Source organism: Puma concolor, chromosome D3 (assembly GCF_028749965.1).
Source record: "Puma concolor isolate L17-30 chromosome D3, mPumCon1.1.hap2, whole genome shotgun sequence".
NCBI classification, from domain to species: Eukaryota; Metazoa; Chordata; class Mammalia; order Carnivora; family Felidae; genus Puma; species Puma concolor.
In genome coordinates this window covers 28594262-28612671 of record NC_141678.1, presented here as the reverse complement: position 1 = coordinate 28612671, position 18410 = coordinate 28594262, and the positions used below count along the sequence as shown (strand labels likewise).

The following is an 18410-nucleotide window of genomic DNA, read 5'->3' as shown; positions in this document are numbered from 1 at the left end:
TCCATATTCCTAAAAGTGCTTAAGAACATCACCTTTAATGGCTGCACAGTATTTTGTGAATGGATTTAATTATAATCCCCTAATGGTTCGAAGTTCAGGTTGTTTGCATTTTTTCATTACCCTACAAAAGGTTCCACAGAACAACCTGTTTACAAGTCTCTGTGTGTGTGCTCCTCCTTATTTCCTTCTGAGACCCTGGGTAAGTCACGAGCCCTAGCAGCTCTGGTTCCTTCTCCACTAAATATTCAATACAAGTATTTCCCTTCCCAGGCATGTGATGGGGATCAGGAGCCATCAGATTACAAATCTCTCTCAATAAATGTGCTACCAATGTCTGAGAGAAGTTCAACGCAAGGCAAGGCCGTAAAGCAGAAACACAGTCAAGGCCCCTGGTGCAACCTCACTGCCAACACAATGACCTCATTGCTGCCATCCATGTGCTGCAGCTGCTCTCTTCAGGGCGACATTGGCTCTCCAGGACTGGAGTGGCCCATCCACATCCTGAGCACTGTCACTCCCAGCAGGAGACTGGCAGCTCTGACAGAGGGCAGTGCTACAACAGGCATCCCCTGACTCCCTGGGAGGCAGGCACAAGAGTGGGGAGAACCACACTGGGCTTCTGGGGGATGGTGGACTGGAGATAAGGACAGAGGGAAACAGAAGGGCTTCCCAGCAGAGGGCACAGCCTGGGCAAAGGCCAAAGGCGGACACGTCTAGGACAAGCTTGAGGACAAGTGTGGGTGTGGTGAGTGCATGTTTCCCTACACCTGAAATGCACGTCTCCCTCTGTCTGCCCCGACAAGCAAGACCTGCGATTCCACTTTGTGTCTTGGCCTCTGCCCAAGACCAAGCACAGCAGCACCCAGTACAGGACAGACCAAAATGCTCACAGAAAGACACATGAATCTGGGGCACAGGGTGGGGAGAGAAAGAAAGGGTAAGAGTGCGCTGCTGGGGCCTGGATGCTGGCTGACAGCAGAGGGGGTATGGGGAAACAGGCAAAACGCTTAGGGAAGTCCCCAGAAAGCCAAGTGGTGATGGGGGGAGCCACTTTGCACTGAACAGGCTTCTCCTGCTTGCTCAGGTGGCAATTCTGAGCCCTTCTCTTTTCTATTATTTCTCTTCACAGTCAATCACCCACAGCCATGCCTTCATCACTCAGTTGTTCAGTGCCACTAGGGGAACCCACCAGCGTGGACAAGGGACTTCCCAGTGTCCTGGGGGCCAAGAGAAGCAAGAAATGGGTGCAGCTGGGGAGGAGACAGAGCTCACTGGAGTAACATCCTCATAGACCCCTTAGGATGACCTCTAACAACACAGATTTCCTTCTGCAAACCACAGACAGCGTTTCTTCTTAGGACCAGTTGGCAGGTGTGAGCTGATGTATGTGCAGTCAGCCCCAAGAACTGCTTTCAGATGCAGACAACACAAAGCAACTTTTCCTCTCCCTTCCTCTCCTCTTCAATCTCCTAGGGCACTCTCCTAGGCATGGGGAATCCAGCAGTGAGCAAAACAGTGGATGATCCTGTCCCCATTTACAGAGAGGTCACACACTCTGCCCGCCTTCTCTTCCATCCAGCAATTGGCCGTGGGTATACTTACGTCCTGTGATTGGAAATGGAAGAGTCTGAGTGTGTACCCCAGCCTCCAGTCCCCAGCCCAGCCTGCGATCTTGAAAAGGGTACTCTCTGCACCACAAGCTGCCATCTGTGTTCTGCTCTCTTCAGGTGTCCTTGCTAAGACTTCAGAACAGCTCTGGCCACCAAAGACAGAATGGGAGTGCATGGAAGGAGACGTGAAGCAAGGAGAAGCCAACATGGTTGACCCGGTACTAAAAAAGCTGAGGGAAAGGGTCTTACAGATGGGAAAGTATACTCAGAAGTGTTATGAGACTTGCTTCACAGCAGAAGTAAAAAACAGAGGGGAAATGTGAGCCCTCTTCTTCCTCCATGTCCACAGGACCTGAGCTTCCTCCCACCTCACAACCCAGCCACCGGCCACTAGAGGCCTGTCTCTGCCCATCTTCCCAAGCAGCACAGTCCTATGTGCCCTGGGGGCTCAGGAAAGCCCCCTCTTGCTCCCCTGGGCATGCTAAGTTTCCTGCTTTCCCAGCAAAAGCCTCAAAGGGAGAGCTCAGGGGGCCACAGGAGAGCCGCGAGTCCAACAGGGATACTGAGTCAGGGCAAACAGTGGCAATGCTTGCTTCCCAACGTTCGTTATTTGTAAAGAGAGGACAAAATGTGAGTGATTCTGTGTTTCTAGGAACACATAACTTGTTCAAATGTGGCATTAGGGTCCAGACGAGCTTGTAACCTCTCCAAATAAAGGGTTAGACAGACCAGAGCTTCTTTAGTGTCCAGGTGGACATTCCAAGGCATGTCATTTTCCTTTATACCAAAACATGGTAAAAAAAAAAAAAAAAAAAAAAAAATCAGATATAGGTAAGTCAAGTAACACTTGCTTACCAAAAGAGGATTTCTAACATCAGAGAGCCTGAAAATATAAAATTTTGAATGGTATTTCCATTATGTCATATACTCTTTACATTTCTTTTCCTTCCCAGCCAGGGTCACAGAGCTTATTAATAATCTTCCTGAGGAGGGGCGCCTGGGTGGCGCAGTCGGTTAAGCGTCCGACTTCAGCCAGGTCACGATCCCGCGGTCCGTGAGTTCGAGCCCCGCGTCAGGCTCTGGGCTGATGGCTCAGAGCCTGGAGCCTGTTTCCGATTCTGTGTCTCCCTCTCTCTCTGCCCCTCCCCCGTTCGTGCTCTGTCTCTCTCTGTCCCAAAAATAAATAAAATAAACGTTGAAAAAAAAAAAGAAAAAAAAATAATCTTCCTGAGGTAAAGGTTTGCCAGTGGGCAAGCCCCAGGACCACCATCTTTGTCTCCATTCTATCAAGGTTTTGAGACCTATGCTTTTGAAATACCAAACGAGGGGCGCCTGGATGGCTCAGCTGGTTATGCCTCCAACATTGGCTCAGGAGATGATTTTGTGATTTGTGGGTTTGAGCCCCACATCGGGCTCTGTGCTGACAGCTCAGAGCCTGGAGCCTGCGATTCTGTGTCTCCCTCTTTCTCTGCCCCTCCCCCACTTGTACTCTGTCTCTCTCAAAAATAAACAAACATTAAAAAAATTTTTTTTAATTTTTGAATACCAAATGAGGACTTATGTTTTCTCATTTTATACCCATGTGGACAATATATAACTCAACACAGAGAATAACTGCAAAATACAGCCCTGTCAGTTCCAAGTTCAAAATCTGCCTCCCCCATTTTCAAGAGTCCACAAATGTCTCAGGCACAACTTCACAGAAAAATATGCCTTACCTTCCATTAAGGATGGTGACAGAAGCTGAAGCCATCAGACAGTCCTATGACACACTCAAGATGTGGCTGTGGGTCTCAACTGCCAGCACAGAGATGGCAGAAGCAGAATGACCTGGTAGGAATCCTCACCTCAGGTCTTAATTCTTATGTCTGTCTATCACAAGATATGCCTCCCCTCCTCCCAGTCCCCTGCTCCTAATCCCATTTCCTAAAGACATCTCCTTTACTTGTTTCTTCTGATATTTATGTCCATATTTTTTTTAAATATATATTTTTTAACATTTATTTATTTTTGAGACAGAGAGAGACACAGCATGAACGGGGGAGGGGCAGAGAGAGAGGGAGACACAGAATCGGAAGCAGGCTCCAGGCTCTGAGCCATCAGCCCAGAGCCCGACGCGGGGCTCGAACTCGCGGACCGTGAGATCGTGACGTGAGCTGAAGTCAGACGCTTAACCGACTGAGCCACCCAGGTGCCCCAATGTGTCCATATTTTTAATAATAGGTATACCCAGCTATTTCCAGTTTTATCAATTTTGAATGTTGTCCATTGACTTAATATTAGGACAGGTACAGGTTTAGCTCATATACACTCTTACCCACCTCCCCAACAGAGTAAAATTTAATTGCATAATTAAAGTTAGTGGAATAATGGAAGTATTCTTCACCCGTGAGCCAAAAAGCATACAAGGTATTTCATTTCTCTATAACTTCCTTTTTGTCTTGGAGTTAATATTTGCATTTATTTTAGTTTATTTTAGTTTAGTTTAGTTTGAGAGAGAGTGCGAGTGCATGTGCAAGCAGGGAGGGTCAGAAGGAGAGGAAGAGAGGAAATCTCAAGCAGGCTCCATGCCCAGTGCGGAGCCAGACTTGGGACTCAATCTCACAACTGTGAAATCATGACCTGCGCCAAAGTCAAGAGTAGACATTTAACTTACTGAACCACCCAGGTGCCCTATCTGCATTAATTTTCAAATTTGCTTAGGTTTTGGCATATCTGTTGCTATTCTTTCCAGCTGCTATAGCAAATAACAAAGGCTAGCAATAAAAAATTTAAACACTTAAAACATCACATCAGAATCTCCTGGTTCCACTGTTCCCTGGGAAGCCCCTCCTCTACTCCCGACTGTCTATCACTAGTCTGAATGGGCTGCTCTATGGGCTGGGGCATGGTTGTGATCCTAGGGGTCCATATGCTGTCCTCCTGTACTGGACCCTCTTTCCTGACCCCCTGGTCACCTTTTTTTCTACTTTACCCTCTCCTTTTACAAGACATATCTTCCTAAGAAAGGGCAGGGCAACTTTTCTGAATCTTTCCATATCTGAAAATGTCTTTATTCCATTCTCATGCATGATCGGTTCCTCTGGATGTAAAACTCCCAGGTTCATAACATTTTTGAAGCTTCTAGAGATATCCAACTACATGAACATATTCATTCACCTCTAGTCTACCCTGAAACTCATTAAAACAACAGTAATGGAATTTTTAAAAAGGCATAGTCACAAGGACAAACAGAAAAGAAGATGGTAAAGTTGTAAAAACTGGAAAAGAGAAGTAATAATTAGCTGAAGAAGGTGACCATACATTGTAATTTGCCTGGGGATGATCTCAATTTGTGCCTGTTGTCCAAGGATCCTATCCAGTTTATTAGCATTTGTCAGTCTCAAAACTTTTTTTTGTTGTTGTTTTGGTTTTTTTAGAAGCAAATCACTCAACTTATTTGAGCCCAGAAAGCTAACTTCTAGGCCAATAGGTGGGCAAGTAGAAAAGTAAGGCATCTATAATATCACATGTCAACTATACTTCAATTAAAATTTTTTTTAAAAAAGAACAAAAAGTAAGGAATTTGGCAATACTTAGCAAAACTACATACACACTGACCCTCTGACCCAACAATCCTATATTTAAGACTTAATGTGAAGATATACTTTCAACAATTTGAAAGGGGGGGGGGGAGACATATGTACAAGGTTATTTATTGTGGCATCACATTTATTTAGTCATAGACTAACAAGAACAATCTGGTGACGACAATGTAGGAGGTTAAATAAAGTATGGTACGTCTCTAAGATGGAGTGCAGTACAACTGTAAAGAAGAATGAAAAAGATCTTTATGAATTAATATAGTGACTTTATGGGTATTTTGTTAAATTAAAAAAGAGGGGTGCCTGGGTGGTTCAGTTGATTGTGTCCAACTTCAGTTCAGGTCTCAATCTCACAGTTTGTGAGCTCAAGCCCCCGCATCAAGCTGTCTCCTGTCAGCGAGGAGCCAGCTTTGGATCTTCTGTTGCCCACTCTCTCTGCCCCTGCCCCCCTCTAAAATAAATTAACATTAAAAAATATTTAATCAGCCAGAGAAAGACAAAAATCTTATGACTTCATTCATATGAGGAATTTAAGATACAAAACAGATGAATATAAGGGAAGGGAAGCAAAAATAATATAAAAACAGGGAGGGGGACAAAACATAAAAGACTCTTAAATATAGAGAACAAACACAGGGTTGCTGGAGGGGATATGGGAGGGGGAATGGTCTAAATGGGCAAGGGGCATTAAGGAATCTACTCCTGAAATCACTGTTGCACTAACTAACTTGGATGTAAATTAAACAATACATAAATATGAAGGACTGAAAAATAAAATTTAAAAAATAGAAAATATTATAAAACAAAAAAACACACCATTGAGAGTACACACAGTAAGATATTTTATGTAAGAAAGGCAAAGAAAAAGAAGAGGAAATAAAGTATACATATATTTGCTTATTTTTGTAAAACAAAACAAAAGCAAACTCAAGAAAGGTAAGCTAGAAACGAATGGAATTACTTACTTGTAGGATGTGAGTGGGAACAACAGGGCAAAGGGAAAAGGAAAGAGAATTTTTTTTAACGTATGTATGTATATATGTATGTATGTATTTTTATAGGCTTTATGCCGAACATGGAGCTTGAACTCATAACCCCAAGATCGAGAGTCACATGCTCTACCGACTGAGCCAGCCAGGTGCCCCTATTGAGAACTTTCAAATATATGTTTATATATAGTTATGACTTCTGAATCTTGTTTATGTTTTATATATTCTAAAAATAAATCAGTTACACAACCTTGTGACTATGCTAAAAAACATGAAATTGTATACTTTAAAGAGGTGAATTTTATGGGACATGAATTATATCTCAATACAAAAAAATAAAAAACAAATTAAATCAACAAGATGAGGAGGCAAAGTTCTACAACTGAATATAAACAGGATGAAATATTAACATCATCACCCAGAGGAAAAAAAAAGAATGAATACTAGTGACTTTGACTTGAGAACTGACTATACCCCATCAGTGGGAAACAAACTAATAACATAAAGAACTATAAAGAAATCCTGGAATTTACTTAGTAGGTGTGTTCTTTGTAGTGGTATAGGAGTAGTAATTCCAAAACTACAAATATTTTAGGACTGGCCAAATGGATAGTGTTGGGAACCAAGGTTCTTACCATGGGAGAAAGGAAATAAAAAACATGAGATGGGAGGAGGAAAGGAAGAACTTTAGTATAGACTAGAATTGGAAGTGTCAGTAAATATGAGCTTATTGTTTAACAAAAGGTTCCCTAGCTTCATCCACTGAAAGAAGTGCCTAGAAGCTATAATGCCCAGATAACGATGAGCACAGCTAACACTCAGATCTTGGTTTCTAAACACCATTCCTCACTGAAAGGAACAGGGCTCTTTAGAGAAATGCTTGAGTCCAGGTCTGGGACAGGAAAGCTACAAGATGAACCTGGAACATTTTATAGTGCCAGGAAACAGGAAAGATCTTTATAAAATAATTTATTAAGTGGAGTACGTATAGAATTACAAAATCACCTGATTCAGGTAAGAACCATCGATATAAGCTAAAACAACTGAGTATATGATGGTTGGACAACACTTAGAATACCACTCGGCAGATTACTCATTACTTATTCATAGATTACTTTTCATTACAAAAGGGGGGAAGAACATTTACTGTAGTGAAATTTGGCAAACATTAGCTTAATCAAGTGATCAAACTTAACATCACCAATAATAGGACAAACTGACCTCATGTGCCCTGATGGGTCACTTTACAACTTGCTTAAAAAAAAAGTCTCACCTGAATCTAATAATGAGAAAACAGACAAGTCCATACTGATGGACATTCTATAAAACAACTGGTTTGGACTCTTCAAATAAGTCAATGCCATGTTGAGATCAATAATAATATTTTATTTATTTATTTATTTATTTATTTATTTATTTATTTTTTCAATATATGAAGTTTACTGTCAAATTGGTTTCCATACAACACTCAGTGCTCATCCCAAAAGGTGAATAATATTTTTTTTAAAGGCTAGGGACACTTCATGATTAACAGATAAAGATGGCAAGAAATAACGATATGTAACCTTTGAATAAATGCTGCATTTAAAAGAAAAAGAAACTGTAAAAGGTATTTTAGGGGACAACTGAAAAACTTCAATATTAACTGTATATAAGATAATAGTATTGTAAAGTTTCTTGCATGTGAAAAGTGTATTGTGTTATGGGATCGTTCTCATTCTCAGAAGACAGATACATTTTAGGGGTAAAATGTCATGATGTCACTAATACACTCTCAAAAGAGTTCAGAAAAAAACGTGTGGAGAAAACAACTGTAGCAAATGGCTATGGGTTGGTGAATGCAGGTAAAGGCAATATGAGCATTCACTGTATTACTCATGCACCTTTTCTATAGACCTGAAATTTCTCATATTAAAAGCCAGAGGAAGAAGGCAGCTGACACACCCAGATCTCATCACCGATACTTGGTGTGCTCAGGTAACCCTGTCCCTCCCTCACCCCAGCAGCAGATGGTTGATTTATGGATGAAAAAGTCAAACAGGTGGTCTCTTGGTAAAGTCAGGGTTCTGTACTTAGAGATGGGGAGGACAGACTCCTAGCCCCTCTTCCTTCACTAAGCTCCCAGAACCCCAGCCTCCAGGCAGATTGGAACATTTCGCTATGGAAAAATCTAGCCAGCCCAAGATAGAGGTCCCAAAGGGGAGGAGACCCCCAATGAAACAGTCCAGCCAGTCCACTGTCCAGATGGGCCCAAGAACACAGAACTTTCAGTCTCTCTGCCACACACAGTAGACAGGCAAGGACCACCAACCCCTGAGGAGAGCCCTCAAATTAAAGTCAGACACCAAACTGTAGAGGAAACAACACAGAGGAAATTCATATGGAATGGTTAAACAAAAATATGCCATTAACGTACTCAAAATGAGAAAATATATCGTATCCATAAAACAAGAATGGGATGTATTAATTTTGTTTTTTGAAATGTTTATTTTTGAGAGAGTGAGCTAGCTAGTGGGACAGAGGATCTGAAGCAGCTCCATGCTGACAGGAGACAGCCTGATGCAGGTCTCGAACTCACGAACTATGAGATAATGACCTAAGCCAAAGTCAGACGCTTAATCGACTGAGCCACCCAAGGGCCCCTGGGATGCTATTAAAAAGGAACATATCTGGGGCGCCTGGGTGGCGCAGTCGGTTAAGCGTCCGACTTCAGCCAGGTCACGATCTCGCGGTCCGTGAGTTCAAGCCCCGCGTCGGGCTCTGGGCTGATGGCTCAGAGCCTGGAGCCTGTTTCCGATTCTGTGTCTCCCTCTCTCTCTGCCCCTCCCCCGTTCATGCTCTGTCTCTCTCTGTCCCAAAAATAAAAAAAAATAAAAACGTTGAAAAAAAAAATTAAAAAAAATAAAATAAAATAAAAAGGAACATATCGGGGCGCCTGGGTGGCGCAGTCGGTTAAGCGTCCGACTTCAGCCAGGTCACGATCTCGCGGTCCGTGAGTTCGAGCCCCGCGTCAGGCTCTGGGCTGATGGCTCAGAGCCTGGAGCCTGTTTCCGATTCTGTGTCTCCCTCTCTCTCTGCCCCTCCCCCGTTCATGCTCTGTCTCTCTCTGTCCCAAAAATAAATAAACGTTGGAAAAAAAAAAAAATTAAAAAAAAAAAAAAAAAAAAGGAACATATCTACAACATTAACCCCCCAACCAAAGAAAAAGCTCTTCTAGAAATGCAAACATGATGGCAAAAATGAAAACCTGTTAAAAGATGTGGTGCAAGTAGAAGCTTCCTAAGTAAAACAAAAAGACAAAGAGACAGAAAATTGGAGACTGAAAAAACTGAAGATAAGTCCGTGAGCTCCAATTTCCAAAAACAGTTCTAGAAAGAGTAGATAAATGGAAGAGAAAAAAACTAGTGTTTTCTTTCCCTAAAGAGACAGGAGTTTCTAAAATGAAAACACCTCAGTGGCCAGCACAATGTACCAAAAGATACTCAAAATTTCCAAGAAAAAAAAAAAAAACAGGTTTGGTTCAAAGAACCAGAATTATGGCCATCAGCAACGTTGAAAGCTTGTAAAAATGGAAGAAGATCTTCCAAATTGTAAGGGAAACTTACTTGTTTAAGTAGGCTCCACACCCAGTGTGGAGCCCAATGTGGTGCTTGAACTCACGACCCTGTCTGAGATCAATACCTAAGCTGAGATCAAGAGTCAGAGGCTTAACTGACTGAGTCACCCAGGGGCCCTGGGAAAGTTATTTTTAGCTAGTAATTCTAAATCCAGGGAAATCTACCATGTATGAGGGTAAAATAAAGGCATTTCCAGACAGGCAAGCAAGGAATCAAAACCTTTTTGTCTTCTGTGTTCCTTTTCTGTAGAAGTTTTTAAAGGCACTACATTACTTAAATGAGGGAATAAACCAAAACAGGAAACCAAAAAACAGGATCTAACATAAGAGACAGGCAGACAGACATGAGGGAGAAATCTACGGATTCTCCCATGCTGATGGTGAAGAGAAGACCCAAGAGAACAGCTGGGAAAGTGGGCAGCAGGCCCTGCCAGCACTAAGCCAGACAGGTGAAGACAGGGGGCTCCAGGAGAGAAGCTTCCAGAATCACTCCAGCAAAATAATGTGATAGAGCTACAACTCAGGGGAAATTAGGACAGAGATTTGTTCTGCTAAGGACTTTTTTTAATGTAAATGTATAGCTACTTTGGGAAACAATTTGGCCATTTCTTAAAAAGTTAAACATAAATTTAAAATATGACCCAGAAATCCCACCTCTATCTATGGATTTGTCCAAAGGAAATGAAAGCGTATGTCCCCTCAAAAACTTACACACTGATGTTCACAGCACCTTTATTCACAAAGTGATAACAACTCCAAAGCCCATCAAATAGTGAATGGATGAACAAAATGTAGCATTACCCACAGAATGGAAAATTTGGTGAGGAAAAGGAACTACTGACACAGGCTGCAAATGGATAAACCTCAAAAACATAATGCCAAGTGGAAGAAGCTAGAACACAAATGGTATGATTCACCTTATAGGACATGTCCAGAAAAGCAAGTCTATAAGACAGAAAATACATCATTGGTTGCCTGGGACTTGGGGAGGGAACAAAGAGTAACTATAGACGGACATGGAGATCTTTTGGGGGCGATGGAAATGTTCTAAAATTCACTGTGGTAATAGTTACAGAACTCTGTAAATTTTACAAAAAAAAATGGTTAACTTGTACGCTTTTATTTTTTATTTATTTTGAGAGAGAGACAAAGAAAGAAAGAAAGAGCACGCGAGCACACATGCATACATGCGCACAGCCAGGGGAGGGGCAGAAAGAAGGAGAGATAATCCCAAGCAGGCTCCACACCATCAGCGTGGAGGCAGACGCTGGGATCTAACTCATAAACTGTGAGATCATGACCTGAGCCGAGATCAAGAGTCAGACGCCTAATCGACTGAGACACCCAGGCGCCTTGACTTGAATGCTTTTAAAAGTGATGAATTTTGGGGTGTTTGGGCAGTGCATTCAGTTAAGCAGCTGACTCTTGATTTCGGCTCAGGTCATGATCTCGCAGTTTGTGGGTTTGAGCCCCACGTCGGGCTCTGTGCTTATGGCGCAGAGCCTGTTTGGGATTCTCTCTCCCCCTCTCTCTGCCACTTTCTTTCTTCTCTCTCTTGCTCTCCCTATCAAAAAAAAAAAGACTTTAAAAGTGATGAATTTTATGGTACATAGGTTTTATCAGTAAAAATGTTAAAAAAATCTGAAAAAGACATATAAAACATTTTTTTAAGTATATACGTTTTTAAATTTATTTAAAAAAATTTAATGTTTATTTTTGAGAGAGAGAGAGAGTCGGGTAAAGGCAGAGAGAGACGGGGACAGAGGATCGGAAGCAGGCTCTGTGTTGACAGCAGAGAGCCCAACATGGGCACAAACACAAAATGTGAGATCATGACCTGAGCTTAAGTCAGATGCTTATCTGACTGAGTGACCCACGTGCCCCCAATACAGGTTTTTTTTAAAGGCAAAACAAGAGGCACCTGGGTGGCTCAGTCCGTTAAGCATCTGACTCTTCATTTAGGCTTAAGTCATGGTCTCACTGTCATGGGATCAAGCCCTGTATTGGGCTCTGTGCTATGCGTGAAGCCTGCTTGGGATTCTCAATCTCTCTCTGTTTCTCCCCTGTTAACATGTACTCGCTCTCAAAAAAAAAAAATAAATAAATAAAATAAATAAATAAATAAATAAATAAATAAATAAATAAATAAATAGTTAAAATAAAAAGAAAACTACATGGATGGACCTTGAAAACATTATACCAAGTGAAAGAAACATTATACCAAGTGAAAGAAGCCAGACACAAAATACCTTACATTGTATGACTCCATTTCTGTAAAATGTGCAGAAGAGTCAAATCCATACAGACAGAAAGTAAGTGGTTTCCAGGGACTAATAAGGCTTGAGAGGAATTGGAGAGTGCCTGCTGATGGGTACAGGGTTTTATTTTGGGGTGACAAAAATGTTCTACAATTGGAGTGATGGTTGCATGACTCTGTAAATATTCTAAAAACTACCGGAAACCATATTTAATGGGCCACTTCTATCTATGGTAAGTGAATTACATCTCAAGTTATCAAAACAAACAAAAAGATGATGAGGACAATGTTCAACTCTGGGGTAAAAACAAAATGTTTCACCAGCAAAAAGGAAATGAAATTATCCTTGATGCCCAGCCAAAAACAGGACCGACAGGGAACAAGAACTCTGGGAGTGAGGAGACGAAGAGGGAAGAGTCAGCCACCTTGTTCAGGGAAGATCAACAGGGAATGCCTAAAACCATGGAATTTTTAGAGACACAGATAAACACCAAGTGAAATCAACATCTCACGTAATCTCAAATATTTGCTTCTGAGAGGTAGGAAACAGGGCAGGGGAGTATCAGGGTTGCCATTTCTTTTTTATTGAAAAAAAAATTCTTTATAACATTTATTTTTGAAAGACAGAGAGAGACAGAGCATGAGCAGGGAAAGGGCAGAGAGAGGAAGCAGGCTCCAGGCTCTGAGCTGTCAGCACAGAGCCTAACCCGGGGCTTGAATTCCTAAATTGTGAGATCATGACCTAAGCCGAAGTTGGATGCTTAACTGACTGAGCCACTAGGCGCCCCTAGGGTTGCTATTAAATAAAAAGTCTTATAGAACTATTTGAATAATCAGATTGTGTGTACAAATAACATCAAGCAAGCAACAACTAAAATTTTGATTTAGACCATTAAAATAAGCTCCTCTTTATATCCAGGTGGCCTTGCCCCACTGTTTCCTCACACAAGTACTGCTGCTAAACATCTCATGTTATTCTGATTCCTGATCTTTTCACCGGGACCTGTGCTCTCTCTCCTTGGACGCTGTGTTCACTGTATTCCTAACACACTGCAATTACACAAGGTATCTTGTCTAAGTCTTTTAAAAACTGTTGTGCCCTAACTCCAAAGCTGTATGACGTCTTTACTGTTCCCTCTGCTCCTGTATTTTTTCTGTTTTCCTTAAAAAAAAAAAAAAAAACTCTTAGGGGCACCTGGGTGGCTCAGTTGGTTAAGCATCTGACTTTGGCACAGGTCATTATCTCATGGTTCGTGGGTTCGAGCCCTGCATCCAGCTCTGTGCTGACAGCTTGGAGCTCAGAGTCTGGAGCCTGGAGCCTGTTTGAGATTTTGTGTCTCCCTCTCTCTCTGCCTCTCCCCCACTGGTACTCTCTCTCTCAAAAAATTTTTTTAAAGAACTCTTACTAATCAGAAGTGCGTGGGTGGCCAAGTCAGTTAGGCATCCGACTTCAGCTCAGGTCATGGTCTCACGGCTCGTGGGTTCAAGCCCCTCATCAGGCTCTGTGCTGACAGCCTGGAGCTCAGAGTCTGGAGCCTGGAGCCTGTTTCAGATTTTGTGTCTCCCTCTCTCTTTGTCCCTCCCCCACTCACACTCTGTCTCTCTCTGCCTCAAGAACATTTAAAATTTTTTTAATAAGGGGCACCTGGGTGGCTCAGTCAGTTAAGTGTCCAACTCCAGCTCAGGTCATGATCTCAAAGTCCATGAGTTCCACCCAGCATCGAACTCTGTGCCGACAGCTCAAAGCCTGGAGCCTGCTTCTGTTTCTATGTCTCCCACTCTCTGCCCCTCCCCTACTCGTGCTCTGTCTCGCTCACTCTTAAAAATGAATGTCAAAAAAAATTAATTTTTTAAATAAAAAAAATAAAAGTACTCTTACTAATCAGATTTTCTGGACTCATTTTTTAATAGGTAAGAGCTCATTCTTGCTCAATTGTTCCTTTTCACAGCATTCTGTTCATGTTTAGAAAATAGATCATCTGTGTATGTGTATATACATACATATTTTTCATTGTGTCAAAACACATATAAAATTTTAACTATGGGGGGGGGGTGCCAGGGTGGCTTAGTCAAGTTAAGCATCCGTCTCTTGATTTTAGCTCAGGTCATGATCTCATGGTTTGTAAGCCCCATGTCAGGCTCTGCACTGACAATGCAGAGCTTGCTTGGAATTCTCTCTCCCCTACCCCACTCATGCTGTTTCTCAAAATAAATAAAATATGGGCACCTGGGTGGCTCAGTCAGTTAAGCACCTGACTCCTGGTTTCAGCTCAGGTCATCATCTCATGGTTTATGAGTTTGAGCCCCCACATTGGGCTCTGTGCTGACAGCGCGGAGCCGGCTTGACATTCTCTCTCTGCCCCTCTCCCGCTCACTCTGTCTCTCTCTCAAAAATAAATAAACCTTGGGGCGCCTGGGTGGCGCAGTCGGTTAAGCGTCCGACTTCAGCCAGGTCACGATCTCGCGGTCCGTGAGTTCGAGCCCCGCGTCAGGCTCTGGGCTGATGGCTCAGAGCCTGGAGCCTGTTTCCGATTCTGTGTCTCCCTCTCTCTCTGCCCCTCCCCCGTTCATGCTCTGTCTCTCTCTGTCCCAAAAAAAATAAATAAAAACGTTGAAAAAAAAATTTAAAAAAAAAAAATAAATAAATAAACCTTTAAAATAATTAAACTTAATTTTTTTTTAAATTTTTAACCATTTTTAAGGACACAGGTCATAGACCCTGCTTTCAATTGGGTATATATGCAGAAGAGGAGTTACTGGATCCTGTGGTAGTTCTATTTGTAATTTTTTGAGGAACCAGAATACTGTTTTCCACAGGGACTTTACCATTTATATTCCCACCAATTGTATACAAGTGTTCCAATTTCTCCATGTACCCACCACCATCTCCACATCCCCACCTCATCCCCGCCACATCCTCACCAGCACTTGTTTTGAGAGCAGCTATCCCGATGGGTGTGAGGTGGTGTCTCACTGTGGTTTTGATTTGCACTTTCCTAATGATTAATGATGTTCAACATGTTTTCACACACTCTTTGGCTATTTGTATGTCTTCTCTGGAGAAATACCAAGGCCCTGTGCCCATTTTTAAACCAGATATTTTATTGCTGAGTTGGAGATTTTTTTTTATATATATTCTGAATAATAGCCCTTCATCAGATAGGAGTTGCAAATATTTTCTCCTAACCCATAGGCTGCCTTTTCACTCTGTTGATTTTTTCCTTTAATGCAGTTTTAAATTTTGATGTAGCCTAACTTATCTATATTTTTCCTTTGCTGCCCATGTTTTAGATGCCACATGTAAGAGGTCATTGCCAAATCCAATGTCATGAAGCTTTTCTCCTGTTTTCTTCTATTAGTTTTATAGTTTCAGCTCTTATACTTACATCTTTGTCCCATGCTGGATTAATTTTTGTATGGTGTTAAGTGAAGGTTCTTTTGCATGTGGTTGTCAGGTTTTCCCAGCACCGTTTATTGAAAATAATCTTCCCCTCATCCACTGAACAATGCCCTTGTGGAAAGTAATTTCACGATTTCTGGGCTCTCTATTCTATTCCATTGGCCTATATATCTGTCATTATGCCAGTACCACACTGTCTTGACTACTGTAGCTTTGTAGCAAGTTTTAAAATCAGAAGTATGAGATTTATAACTTTGTTCTTTTCCAAGAATGTTTTGTCTATTTGGGGTCCTTTCAGGTTTTATATGAATTTTAGGATGGAATTTCCTATTTTGGCAAAAAAGGTTGTTGGCATTTTGAGAGGGATTGTACTAAATCTGTAGATTGCTTGGATAGCATTGACAGCTTCTTAATTCTTCCAGTCTGCAAACATGGGATGTCCTTCCATTTATTAGTATCTTCTTTAACTTCTTTGAGCAATGTTTTATAGACTTCAGTGTACTAATCTTTCACCTCCTTGGTTAAATTTATTCCTAAGTGTTTTATTCTTTTTGAAGCTATTGTAAATGGAACCATTTCCTTACTCCTTTTTGTTCATTGTTAGTGTATAGAAGCACAGCTGATTTCTGTGTATTTTGTGTCCTTAAACTTTACTGAATTCTTTTATTAGTTCCAACAGTGTGTGTGAGTGAGTGAGTGAGTGAGTAAGTGAGTGAGTAAAATCATGTCATCTGTGATCAGGGATAATTTTACTTCTTCCTTCTCAATTGATGCTTTTATTTTCTTGTCTAAATGCTCTGGCTAGAATTAATTCCCATTACAATGTTGAAGTGATGAAATCCTTGTCCTCTTCCTGAGGAAAAGCTTTCAGTCTTTACTACTGAGTATGATGTTAGCTGTGGATGTGTCATCTATGGTCTTTATTATTTTTAGGTAGTTTCTTTCTATTCCTAGCTTGTTGAGTGTTTGTTACCATAAAAGAATGGTTAATGGTTAATTTTGCCAAGTATTTTTTCTGAGCTGGGATGAACATGTAGTTATTTCCCCCACACTCTGTTAGTGTAGCACTATATTACATTGATTGACTTTAATTTGTTGAACCATCCTTGCATTCCAAGAGTAAATCCATTTGGTCATAGTATATAATTCTTTTAATGTGCCATTAGATTTTGTTTGCCAGTACTTTGTTCAGAATTTCTGCATCACTGTTCATGGAATATCAGTCTGTAATTTTGTTCCGGAAGCTTGTTTCCAGGAATTTTCCATTTCATCTAGGTCAACCAATTTGTTGGCATATAATTCTTCAGAATGCTCTCTTACATAATTCTTTTTATTTGGTAATAGTGTCCCAACTTTCATTTCTTCTTTTAGTTATTTGGGTGTTCTCTTTTTAGTCATTCTTGCTAAAGGTCTGCCAATTTTGTTGATCTTTGGGTTCATTGATTTTTCTGTTTTCTCTAATTTATCTCTGTTCTAATCTTTATTTTCTTCTTTCTCCTGGCTTTGGATTTAGTTCATTCTTCTTTTTGTAGTTCCTTAAGGTGTAGAGTTAGGTTTCTGATTTGAGATCTCTTTTTATCTTTATTTACTTTAGAGAGAGAGATAGCACTTGTGAGCGGGGGGGGGGGGGGGGGAGGGAGAGAGAGAATCTTAAACAGGCTCCACGTTCAGCATGGAGCCCAACATGGGGCTCATTCCATGACCCTGGGATCATGAACTAAGCCAAAATCAAGAGTTGAACGCTCAACCACGTGAGCCACCCAGGAGTCTCTCTTTTTTTAATGTAACATTTACAGCCTTTTAGCACTGTTTTCATTATATCTCATTGGTTTTTCATATGCAGTGTTTTCATTTTCATTTGTCTCAAGATATTTTCTAGTGTCCTTTGTGATTTCTTCTTAATGCTAAGAGTACTGAATTTCCATTATTTGTGAATTTTCCCATTTTCCTCTTACTGTTCTAGTTTCATTCCATTGTGATTAGAAAATATACTTTGTATAATTTCAATCTTCTAACCTTATTGACTAGTTTTGTAGCCTAACATATGGTCTATCCTGGAGAATGTTACCTGCGCACTTGAGGGGGAAAAATGTGTATACTGCTGTTGTTGAGTGCTCTCTTAAGTCCTCAAGGCTCTACTTACCTTTCTTTGTCCGTCTTGTTCCAGAGACTCAATTTCAAATGTCATGTAAATTCACTTAGTCTTTCTTCCGACCAGTGGAGCATACTGTCCCTCTGGTGGACTTTTCAATTCAGTTACAGTATTTGTTTGGTCTTCTTTTTAATATCTTACTCTTTGTTGGTGTTCTCATATTGTTTAGTTTTCTGTGGTTTCCTTTAGCTTTTTGAGTATATTTAAGATAGTTTTAAAACATTTGTCTAGTATGTCCAATGCCTAGGTTTCTTCAAGGATAGTTTCTACCACTTAATTGTATTCCTTTAAATGGGCCATGTTTTCCTGTTCCTTTGATTGCCTTGTGATTTTATTGTTGAAAATTGGGCATCTGAATAAACAGCCACCTTTCCCAGTCTTTGCAGACTGGCTTTGTCTTTGAAGAAGACCTTTGCTAATTAGCAGGGTTTGTTCTGAGCCTTGACACCAGCCTGGAGTGAAGGCTTAAGGTCTCCTCAAGTCTTTTCCACACATGCATCTTGCCGGAGCCTGTGTGTGAACTTTTCTGATTCTTAAGTATACACAGCTGCTCTTAAAGGTCTTAATTTTGGGGCGCCTGGGTGGCTCCATCAGTTAAGCACCTGACTTCAGCTCTGGTCATGATCTCAAGGCTCATGGGTCTGAGTCCCGCGTCGGGCTCTGTGCTGACAGCTCAGAGCCTGGAGCCCACTTTGGATTCTGTCTGTCTCTCTGCCCCTCCCTTGCTCATGCTCTGACTCTCTCTAAAAAATAAACATTAAAAAAAACCAAACAAAGGTCTTAATTTCACAGAGTGTCACCC

At 41.2% G+C, this 18410-nt stretch overlaps 1 protein-coding gene and 1 long non-coding RNA gene across 8 annotated transcripts in view; both read right to left on the bottom strand.

Moving 5' to 3' along the window:
* DGCR2 (DiGeorge syndrome critical region gene 2) overlaps window positions 1–18410 on the bottom strand; it is a 100859-nt gene that overhangs the window by 39071 nt on the left and 43378 nt on the right. The window lies entirely within an intron of this gene.
* On the bottom strand, window positions 13914–14918 carry LOC147575445 (uncharacterized). The gene is made up of 2 exons (XR_015242403.1): window positions 14708–14918; window positions 13914–14459 (listed from the first exon to the last, which is right to left on the bottom strand). It is a non-coding gene; the product is annotated as an uncharacterized LOC147575445 (long non-coding RNA).